The sequence below is a fragment of the Petaurus breviceps genome, unplaced genomic scaffold (assembly GCF_028583685.1).
Source record: "Petaurus breviceps papuanus isolate PSGF00001 unplaced genomic scaffold, PetGlider_PUasm1.0 174, whole genome shotgun sequence".
NCBI classification, from domain to species: domain Eukaryota; kingdom Metazoa; phylum Chordata; class Mammalia; order Diprotodontia; family Petauridae; genus Petaurus; species Petaurus breviceps.
In genome coordinates, this window is record NW_027185761.1 from 7,373,772 (window position 1) to 7,386,069 (window position 12,298).

At 34.8% G+C, this 12,298-nt stretch overlaps 1 pseudogene; it reads right to left on the minus strand.

Annotated features, from left to right (window-relative positions):
- Window positions 1–253: 253 nt before the first annotated feature.
- LOC138158328 (core histone macro-H2A.1-like) overlaps window positions 254–12,298 on the minus strand; it is a 26,586-nt pseudogene continuing 14,541 nt past the window's right edge.

Here is a 12,298-nt window from a genome sequence, read left to right on the forward strand (position 1 = left end):
CAACAGGCTTCTCTTTTTTCCCTCCACTTCCAGATCCATCATTAAGACAGTAAGTAAACACCTGGCTGTGTAACCTTGAGCAAGTTATTTAACCCCAATTGATAAAAAAAAAAAAGACAGTAAGTAAACAGAAATTAGATGTGATTTGTGTTTTTTTTTCTTTTTTTGTTGTTGTTTTAGGGGGGGGGATGAGAACAATGTGATGAGAGGAAACATTACACAATGTACGATTACGTACCACAATACAGTTACAAAATAGGGCTTCCTGGTTTCTTCCGCATGTAAAAGACAATGTACTTCCCACTTCTCTCTGCATCAATCCGGTTTACATTAAAATAAAACTATAAAATCTCCTAGATTACACTAAACTCATACAAGGGCTGAAACAGTGCATTAACAGCAGCAATGCCAACTATTAGTGCTAACATAAAAACATTTTAGGTCACAAAAAAAAAATTGACCCAAAAAACCAGAAACCAAACAAACAAAAAACCAAACCTCATTTCTCTAGATGAGCAAAATTGAAAATAAAAGATGTTGCCTCACAATTAGGAGTTAAGGACTTTTTTTTTCTTTTTAATTTTAAATTGGAGAAAAGGACCAAGTGAGTCTGGGTTGCTTCTAATTCTTTCAACTCAGGGTCTAGTTTTGCCATTTCCTGCACATATATCCCTGTACTCTCACTGTCAAAGAGCACGAAATAATTGTGATTGATGAAGACATTGTGGACACAAAGTATCTGGAGATGGCCCTCAGAATCAGCTGTGCTGCCGTCTGTTTGGGGAAACCATTTCGGCCACTGCCAATTGGTGGAAATGAAGTTGATTTCAGCTTCTTGTCGTCTGCCAAGGCCAAACAGTTCTTCACTGTCTTTTCCAGAAGCTCTTCTCACTTGTCAGAACCCCATATTGGACTGTTACAGTAGATCACAAATTTGGTGGGCAAGCAATTACCGCACTGACTGCCACTCTGGTGATGTCCAGTGGACCATTTTTTTCCCCCGAATCTCTAACACTGCTTCCACAAATTCCTTGCCACCTTTCTTCTCCAGCGTATTCCCTAGGTCATCTTTAAGGTTAATGTCAGCATCGGTAGGATTGATAATGGCCTTCACCTCAAAGCCAGCTAAATTACTGATTTCATTGTGAATAAGTTCAGCTTCTGGCCCAGGAACAGGCTTTTGGTGAAGAGGACAGTGAATCCATCAGCAGGAGTGCGTTCTGCCCTGCTGTCTGCATTGGCTGCTTTGCTGTCTTCTCCCTGCTTCTTAGCTTTCCTGGGTCCTTTCTTGCCCCCTGCTTTCTTTGACACAGGTTTCTTCTGTGACAGAGATTTGGCCTTTTTGGCTGGAGGGGGAGCAATCATGGCTTCCAGCTTGCCTTTGGAACTTCTCTTCTTTGCTAGCAATTCTGGGTGGATATTTGGTAAAACACCCCCAGTGGCAATGGTTACTCCCTTTAACAGCTGGTTCAACTCCTCATCATTGGCTACAGCCAGAAGGATGTGTGGAGGAGTGACTCTCCCTTTCTTATTGTCCCTCGCTGCATTCCCAGCCAATTACAGAATTTCTGCAGTCAGATATTCCAGCACAGCAGCCATGTACACTGGAGCACCTACCCCAATCCTGTACTTTGGCTGTCCTTTCTTAATGTATCATAACATCCATCCCACAGAGAAGATGACTGATGACTCCAGCCTTTGCTGACACCTTGTTTCTTCCTTGATGTGAAACAGCACAGGAGTGGCTCCCACGCAGCAGCAGCAGCAGCATGTCTCCTGTCTCGGCCACTCTGGCTCTTTCTGCGCTAGCTGATCTGATCAGTTCCCCCGCCCCCCCTTCCCCCAGCTCGCACTTCCTTGCCCCTTTAATGCCTTTTAAAAATGGAAATGACATTTGTATTTCAGTAGGAGCTATATATGTATAATTTTCTGGAAAATCCTTTTGACCATTGCTTTCTCTTCTGTAAGAAATATGCCAATATTATTTGCAAAAAAAAAAAAAATTCTGAAAATGAAAGCAACCAAAAATGATAATTTATTCCTAGATACGTAAGTTTATCCTACAAAGTCTTCTATGTTGAAAAAAATTGGCTTATTAGAAACAAATCATGTTATCCTTTTAACTCTCAGGTACTTTGGCAACTTCTGATTAGAAATGTTTCTGGTGTTTCATGGCTATTTGCAGATACAAATAATTACCAATTCCTTGATGACTTTAGCTATTCATTGACATATTCCACATGAAGCAAATGACTTGTGGTTGTGATTTTGTTGAAATAAGAAGCTGATTTAATTTATGAAACTATAAATACTTTTTTTAAGTTAGTGGGAGAGTCACTAATATATTTCCACATTGAAACAACATTCTTACTTATTCAAGTGACATATTGAGAACTTAAAAAGGAATCTTTCCAAAGGACCACTAGATTCTTGAAATGTACTATTGATCCTCCAACTTCCTTTTTTGATACTGGAATAAATTCTGCTAGTGAGAAGAAGCAATGCCTTTCTATCACAGAAAAGAAATCATTGGCAATGAAAACAACATGACAGAGGAGGAATAGTCCTCATCTTAAATCTTCTAAGATTTGGTCAAATCCAAATTTAACACATACATATCTTACTTTGTCATTTAACACTGCAGGCACGGATTTCCTCCTCTGTGAAAGAGGTATAGCAATACTTATATTGCTCACCTCACAAGTTGATAGAGAAATTACAATGAGAAATATCAATTTAGTTTTTGTTGTTCCTTTTTTTCCCCTTGTAACAAGTAATAATTCCATGATATCATGTTTCTGGTAGTTGAGGTTCTCAGAAATTTTATCACTGACAGAAACAGAGAAATCTTTTTAAGCCAACATCCTGTCAATCTGGACAAAAATTCAATGAGCCTTGCTTTCTTTCATTTGTGCCAATATTTCAGATGGTAGATGGATTGTGGAACAACTTTTAAAGTCATTTTGGCAATACATAATGACAACATGAATCTAGAAGCTTGAGGGATTCTTATTCCTGCAGAAAATATGTCTCTCTTGGCAAATATGACAAAAGAAAAAATGACAAATGTTACCAGGGCTGTAGAAAAATAGCCATTCTAATGCACTATGGGTGTAGCTGTGAATTGGTCAAGCCATTCTGGTAAACTATGATCCAAATGTCTTTTAATTACACAAATCCATTAACCAAAGAATATTGCTACTAAGATTTATTACAAATATATAAAAGACAGAAAAGAATAATATGTTCTAAAATATTTATGACAGCTCTTTTCATAACAGCAATAAATTGTAAACTAAATAATGTTCTCCACTGTTGGGGAAAGGTTAGAATTATGAAAAATATTATTTTGCTACAAGAATTGACCAAAAAATGCAGTTTCAGAGGAAACTGTAAGGACTTTGTGAACTGATGAAAGAGTTAAGCAACCTAATTTAACTGCCATTATACAATGACAACATTATTTTAAATAATTTGAAATCCTTTAAATCTCTGAGTAATGCAGCAACTAATCATGATACTGGAGGACTGACATACCCTATCCATCCCTTAAGGTGATGGATCAAACATACAGAATGAAACATATATTAATATGGCCAATGTGTCCATTTCTGCTGTAGAACTATGTATGTTTCTTATGATGCTGGTTTTAAAAATTTTATTATTGTTGAATTGGCAGTGGGAGGAAGAGAAAATGATTGCTAGGAAAAAAATAATGCCTTATTCCTTCAATAAATATAAATCATTTAATCTCATTTTGAACTTTTCCCTTTCATTGTTTGGTAACATGATAGATTTAGAAATGGGAGTACAACCCCTTCATTTTTCAGATGGGTAAACTGAAGCAAAATTATGTTTAATGACATCCATGGTGACACAGCAAATAAGTGTCTGAGATGAATTTGAACCCATGTCATCCTGAATCTAATCTATTTATTATGCAATACTTCTTCATAGTCTTTCCTGTCATGAGATTTAAGATGGAGTATATCAAATTCTTGGCTCTTGCCAACCATCTAATGGAGTTGGTACTATAAAAGATAAGCTATTTAATAACTCTGATGCATAACTATTCTCATATTAGTTTCAAAGTGCTATAAACTACTCCATATAAGGTCATAAAAGATTTATAGACTTTCCAGACTTGCCTTCCTTGTCATCCTTTGAATATGGGTAGCATGCCATGATTATATAATGACACCTAAAGAAAAGTAGATTCTGGGTTATCAACTCCAAAAAACTCAAACCCTGATCCTACCATATATCATATCCATGAGGTCCTACCTCAACCCCTCTCCATTATTTACTCATTCACTCATTCATTCATTCATTAAATCAATTTATTTATCATATATGTGTTTACTTGTTCATGTATTAATTTCTTCATGTATTTATTTGTTTAGACCATATTTATGATTTCTTTAGTAAAGTGAATTCTTAAAAAACAAAAGCTTCCATTTAGTAATTGAGATGGGAACTTCTGGAGGCAAGATGGGGGAGTGATTCAGGAATTTACCTGAGCTCTCCCAAATAAACCTCCAAGAAACCCTGAACAATGCCTCAAAACCAGTTTGGATCACCAACCGATTTTCTGGACCAGGACATTTTTAAAGGTCAGCAGAAGGTGGGAGGAGATTGTGGTCAAGTGCAGGTAGTACCCAAGCAAGTCAGTAGCAGGCTACATCCCAGGAAGCCAACAGCAAGACAGCAAGAGTCTTTAGGGAAAGTCACAGGGCAAGTCAGCAGTGAGGCCCTGCCTCATATTCAATCCAGCAATGAGACTCTGCATTTGGTGCAAACCAACGGAAAGACTCTGCCTCAAATGCCTGCCAGTGTGAGACTCCACTCACAGTGCACAACAACTAGTTCCCAGTTCCTGGTATAATCCGGTCAGAAGGCTCTGAGCTCTGGAAGAAGACACTGGGCATAGTGCCCTCTCCAGTCCAGGCAGAGCATGACACCAAAAGTCATGAAATGGGCTGGAAAAAATGAGCAAACAACAAAAAAAGGAACCTGACCATAGAAAATTAAAGTGGTAACAGGGAAGATAAGGGCACACATTTAGACAAGGAGAATGTCAAAACAGTATAAACAAAGCATCAAAAAATTGTAAATTTGTGGCAGGCCCAAAAAAGAACTCCTGAAAGAACTCAAAAAGGCTTTTTAAAATCAAATAAGGAAGCAGAAGAAAAACAAGGGAAAGAGAATAATGCAAATCAATCAAGAAAGAAAAGTCAACAGCTTGGTAAAGAAAACACAAAAAGTAGGAAAAGATGGACAAAAATTCTCAGAAGAAAACAATTTTTAAAAAGCAGAATAGGCCAAAAGAATAAAAATTCAATGAAGAAAAAAAATCTTTTTTAAAAAAGTAGAATTGACCAAATGGAAAAAGAAGTACAGAAATTCCCTGAAGAAAATAATTCCTTATAAATTAGAATTAGACAAGTGAAATCTAATGACTCCATGAGAAATCAAGGAAAATTTAAAATAAAAATAATGAAAAATAGAAGAAAAGAAGTTTAATATTGATAAAAAAACGACTTGAAAAATAGATTGAAGAGTTATTAGACTATGAAAATCCATGATCAAAAAAGCCTGCACAGCCTCTTTCAAGAAATTATGAAGGAAAACTGCTCTGATATCCTAGAATCAGAAGGTAAAATAGAAAATTAAAAGGTCACATCCTAAAAGACATAGCAAGACAAACATTCCCAGGAATATTATAGCCAAATTCCAGAGCTCCTAGGCTAATGGTAAAATATTGCAAGCAGTCAAAAGTAATTCAAATATCCTGGTATCTCAGTCAGGATTACACAGTAGTTAGCAGCTTCTGTATTAAAGTTTCATATTATAACTAAGAATCATCTACCCAGCAAAACTGAGTATAATCTTTCAGGGGAAAAATGTATATTGGATGAAATACACACCTTTCTAACACCACAGTGTGTGAGGACTGATTTTGATAGACATAGCCCTTCTTAGCAATGAAAAGACCTAAAACAATTCCAAAGGACACAAGATGGAAAATGCCAGTCACATCCAGATAAAGAACTATGGAGTTGGAATGCAGAGTGAAACAGACAATTTTATTTTGTTTTATTTTATTTTGTTTTTTTCTTTCTTTCTTGTGGTTTTTCCCATTTGTTATAATTCTTCTATGCAACATGAATAATGTGAAAATGTGTTTAATAGGAATGTATGTGTAGAGCTTATATCATATTGCAAACTCTCTTGGGGAGGAGGGGGAGAAAATTTAAAATTTAGGAAAGTGAATGTTGAAAATTAAAAATAAATAATTTAATTAATTGGAGAAAATACATACAAGAATAGGTCTTCCAACTATTCCTGATGAAAGACCAGAGCTGAACCAAAAATTTAATCATTGTATACAAGTCAAGGGAAGCATTAAAAGTGAAAGAGGAAGGATAAATCATAAGTGATTCAATAAGATTAAGCTGTTATATTCCTACACACGAAGATACTTGTAACCCTTAAGAAATTTATCATTATTTTGGACAATTAGAATAATTGTAACATAGTCATAGAGTATAGCTATGAGTTAACTACAATTGGATGATGTCCTCAGAACAAAAAATAAATTATGGAGTGTAAAACAGATGCATGAGGAGAAGAAAGAAAGGAGAGATAGGATGGGGTATGTTGCCTCATATGAAAGGCACAAAAGAACTGTTACAGTGGAGGGAGGGGGGATATATTCTGGGTGGTGTTTGAACCTTACTTTCATAATATACTCAATTAGATATAAAAGTCTATCTTATCTTATAGGGAAATAGGGGAAGGGGATAAGAGAATGAAGACATTAATAGAATGGCAGGTGGAATGGGGGAGGCAATGGTCAGAAGTAAAACATCCATGAAGAAGGACAGGGTGAAAAGTGAGAGAGAGAAAGATAAACTGGGGGAAAATAGGATGGAAAAAAAATACATATTTCATTATCACAACTGTAAATGTGAATGGGATGGACTCACCTATAAAAGAGAAACAGATAACAGAATGTGTTAAAAACCAGAATCATAAAATATGCTATTTACAAGAAACAAATTTGAAGCACAGAGACACATATGAGTTAAGGGTAAGGGGCTGGAGCAGAATCTATTATGCTTTGGCTAAATTAAAAAATAGCAGGAGAAATAATTATGATCCCAGAGAAAACAAAGGAAAAAATAGGTCTAATTAAAAGAGGTAAGGAAGAAAATTATATCTTGCTTAAAAATACCAAAGACAGTGAAGTAACATCAATAATAAATATATATGCATCAAATGGCATAGCATCCAAAATTTTAAAGAAATTGGATGAGTTATGGACAACTCGGTGGCAAAGTGAATAGAGTGCTGGGCCTGGACTCAGGAAGACTTGAGTTCAAATCCATATTCAGATATTTACTAGTTAGCTGTGTGATGTAGTTAAAACTGTTTTCCTAAGTTTCCTCATCTGTAAAATGAACTAGAGAAGGAAATGGCAAACCATTCCATATCTTTGGCAAGAAAGCCCCAAATGGTGTCATAAAGATTAAGACATGATTGAAAAATGATTAAACAACAACATATGTTGTTTAATTGTTTAAAAACAATTAACAAATTTTATAACAACAAATTAAACAAACAAATATATTACAGGAAGATATAGTAAAACCATCCTAATGGAGGCCTTCAACTTTCCCCTCTCAGCACTATATAAATCTTCATGAAAAATAATGAACAAATAATTTTAAAAGGTGAACAGAACTTTAGAAAATTTAAATATGGTAAACCTCTGGAGAAAAGTTGAATGGGAAAGAAAGTAACATAACCATTTTACTAAGTGGTACATGGAACCTGCAAATTTTGACCAGGTATTAGGGCATAAAAATCTCACAAATGCAGAAAAGTTAAACACATCTTTTTTTCAGATCACAGTGTAATAAAATTATATTCAATATAGGACAATAGAAAGATAGAAGAAAAATTAATTGGAAACTGAATAATCTAATACCATATAATAACTGGTTTGCAGAGCAAATCATAGAAACAATAATTTTATTAAATAAATGAAGATTCAGCGTACCAAAATTTATGGGATACAGCCAAAGCAATTATTAGAGGAAAATTTATGTCTCCAAATGCTTATGTGAATAAAATAGAGAAGTAACAGATCTATGAATTGGGCATAGAATTAAAAAAAAACACAAATTAAGTATCATCAATTAAACATGACATTGGAAAACCTGAAAATCAAAGGAGAAATTAATAAAATTGAAAAATTTTTAAATGAGCTAATAAATAATAGCAGGAGATGGTTTATTAAAAAAAAACACAATAAAATTGAAAAGCCATTATTAAATTTGATTTAAAACAAAAAGAAGAAAGCCAAATTACCAGTATTGAAAATGAAAATGGTGAATTTACCATCAATGAAGAGAAAATTAAAGCAATTATTAGGAGCTATTTTATTCAATTATATACCAATAAATCAGACAATTAATTGAAATGTATTAATATTGACAAAAAAATTTGCCCAAATGAACAAAAGAGGAAATAGAATACTTAAATAATCCAACCTTAGAAAAAGAAACTAAAAACCATTAATGAAATCCCTAAAAAAAACTCAGCAGGGCCAGATGGATTCGCTAATGAATTCCATCAAACATTTAAAAACAATTATTGTCAATATTATTAATTTGTTGGTTGTTATCCTTCATTCTCAAAGAAGACTAAAATGGCATCACTATAAGCTATTTTTTTTAAGAGGTCAAAAAGGGAGAGTGATAGTGACTTACTGAATACTAGTCCATTTTGACTCCCTGAAGAGGATAGTGATTTTAGGGGAAAAAACAAGCACTGAAAGACTTGTATGAAATGATGAAGAGTGAAAAGAGCAGAAATAGGAGAATATTGTATACAGTTATAGCAATATTGTTGTAAGAATGACTTTGGGGACTTCTGGGAGTCAAGACAGTGGAGTAAGGGGTAAGTTGCTATCACTCTCCTTTTTTGACTTCTTAAAAAAAAAAAAACAGAAAATAGCCCCCCACCCCAGGAAAAATCCTATAATAGTGGAGCCAGCAGAAAGAGCAGGTGGAACAGTCTCTTAGTCCGTGAAATTCGGAGGATCGGTAAGAAAGATCTGTTTCTCTAAGGTAAAGGGGGAGTGCATTCCAGGACAAGAAGCATCTCAGCAAGCTGGTGGCACTCCCCACCTCAGCAAACCAGCAGGAGGTCCTGAATCCCAGGGTGGTGAAACAGACACATGCCAACACCAGAATCCCCAGTGTGTATTAGCATAGACAGGGGAATCAGCAGACATCAACTCCGAGAACCACTGTCTGTGCCAGTGCAGCCTCAGGCAGCCATCCACATGCCTCAAGACAATCCAGAGTGGGCAGGCATCCTCCAGCAGCAGACAAACCCCAGCTTCAGCACAACCCCAGACTGATGGGCAGGCATCATCCAGCAGCTGAACCTCCCCTTGCTTCAGCACAGCTACCCTGGGGAAATGCATAAAAAAAAAAAAAAAAACCTCACCTGGCCTCAGTACAACACAGACACCACCACTAGGAACACAGCTCTGCACCAGGCCGGTTGTCAGACCCTTAGAGCCCCCAACTGCCAGCACTTCAGGCTCCAGCACACAAAGTCAGTGACTAGGCCCCTGGTCCCCAACACAAGAAGCTTGAGACAACTCCACCCCCATGCTCCATCAAGAGAGCTCAACTTTAAAAGCCAGGAGAGGATCCTGAGCAAGAATCAGAAAAGAGCACTGACCATAGAGAATTATTACATTAACAGGGAAGATCAAAACACAAACTCAGAAGAGAAAAACATTTCCAATACGCTTATATCTGTAAACTCAAAGGGAAATATGAATTAGTTCCAAGCTCAAAAAGCCATGTTGGAAGAGTTAAAGAAGGATATTAGAAGCCAAACAAGAGAAGTAGAAGAAAAATTGGGAAAATAAATGAGACATATGCAACTTAGAAAAGAAAGGAAAAAAATTGACAGAAGAAAACAACTCCTTAAAAATTACATTTGGCAGAATGGAAAATGAGGTACAAAAATCCACTAAAGGGAACTCCTTAAAAAAACAGAATTTGCCAATGGAAAGGGAGGTACAAAATTCGCTAAGTGGAAGAGCTCCTTAAAAAAGTAGAATTGATCAAATGAAAAAGGAGGTAAAAAAAATCTAACCTAAGAAAACCATTCATTAAAAAATTAGAATTTTTAACTCTTCTAGTAATCTACTAAAATCAATTGTATTCTTCTCAAAATAATATTATTAAATATACAAAATAAGAATTGTTACAGACAAAATCGATGGTGAAATATACATCTGTCTTTCATAACTCTGAGGTTCCTTGTCTAAAAGATTGGAATTATGCTTCCCCTACCATTAAGAGAGAAGTTGGATAAGGGACTTTGTTGTGAGGAGAGAGGAGGAACTGAAATTTAGAGATTATTCACACACGTATACACACATGTGTGTAATATATATCATGCATATGTCCATATATATGTATATGTGTATGTTTATATCAGGGTATCCAAATAGACAATATAATAGCTAACTGTAATATGTAAGTATAGTGTGCAAGAGGTTATATAACCATAGTATTTAAAATAAAAAGATAACCTTTGACCCACAGTCTTTGTTTTATGAATAAGGAAATTTTATGAAAGGAGTAGAGATATCAAGGGGACTTTAAAAAGGTCATAAAGGTAGTAACTGACAGAGACAATTAGTTTTTATCTTATATTTATTATGTTTTAATTGTGTTATATTTAAGAGCCTAATTTCTTAACAATATGTATCTCCTATAGCATGCTCCCTCATCAAAAATAAAGATAAGAAAGAAAAACTGGTAGATCCAAAGAATATATTGTTACATATGTAGTATATATCCACAAGTCCCTACCAAACTGCTAAGAAGAAGGAGTTTTGTTGCAGTATGAGTCCTTTGGAATCACCTTTGGGATTGTATTGAAACTGATTTTTCCTTTTCTCTTAGTTTACATTATTGGTCTCACTGGTAAAAAGTCAGCTTCTATCTTATTCATCAAAACCGAAATCTTATGCTTTCTTAGTTTTTATTTTCATTATTTTGTACAACATAATAATATTACATTATACTCATTCATATGCCACAATTTATTTAGGCATTCCTCAGTTGTTGGACATGAACTATGTTTCCTGGTCTTTGATATGGATATTTTCATGGAGTAGATCTTTCTGTCACTGACTTATTTGGGAGTAAGCCCAATAGTGTGTACACTGAGTCAAATGAAATTCACAATTTAGTAAATTTTCTCATGCAATCCAAATTATTTTACAGAATAATTGGAGTAGTTTCCATATCCACCAACTTATTTGTGTTCCTCTCTTTACCAAACCTCTGCAACATGATTGCTTTCATCTTTTATCATCACCATAAATTTAATATTATGACAGTATAATTTTAATTTGCAACAGTTTAATTTTCATTTTTTTCTATTAGAAGTCCTTTGAAATTTTTTTTCATATATTGTCATTGTTAACTTTCAATTCTTTAGAATATGATTTGATTTTTTCTTCTGAATATTTATCCTTTGGGAAAATGACTAAGTCATATATTTGTGTCAATAGATCTTGTATATCAAATTTATTGGAACTGAACTAGTAAATTAAAAAAAAACATAACCAGAAAAACCATCTTCTAATTTTAGTGGCAATGATATAATTGGTAGAAGAGGTTTTTAATTTTAGATAATCAGAGCTTTCAATTTTGTACTATTTTCTAATTTTTGTGGTTATGAATTTGCCTTTTAACCATAGTTGATTGATAGAGTGATTGAAAAAAGAAATAACCTTCTTTTCTCTGGCATGAACAGAATTTGAGACTGAATACTCTTACTTCAAATCCACTTTAAATTCCACCACAACATTCTGGACATCATTTCCAGACTTGTTTACTATGATACATTTAAGTTATTGAAGTCATCAGTAATAGAGAGATAGCTAACGGTGTGAATGGAGAGAGGGGGTGAAAGGAGGAAGGGGGAGATGCTTAAAATTAGCACACATCTGTAAAATCAGTCACAAGAAGCTTTCCTTAAGACTGCTGCTGTGAATAACTTTAAGGATCTAATTGCATGGTATAGTGAACTCTCTATTTATTCAGCAATCAATTCAAGCAAAACATTCAAGAAACTAAATGGAAACATTCACAACAATATAGCAATACAGCTAGTAAGTATCTGAGGCTAGAATTGAAATGAGTCTTCCTTCCTTCCTTCCTTCCTTCCTTCCTTCCTTCCTTCCTTCCTT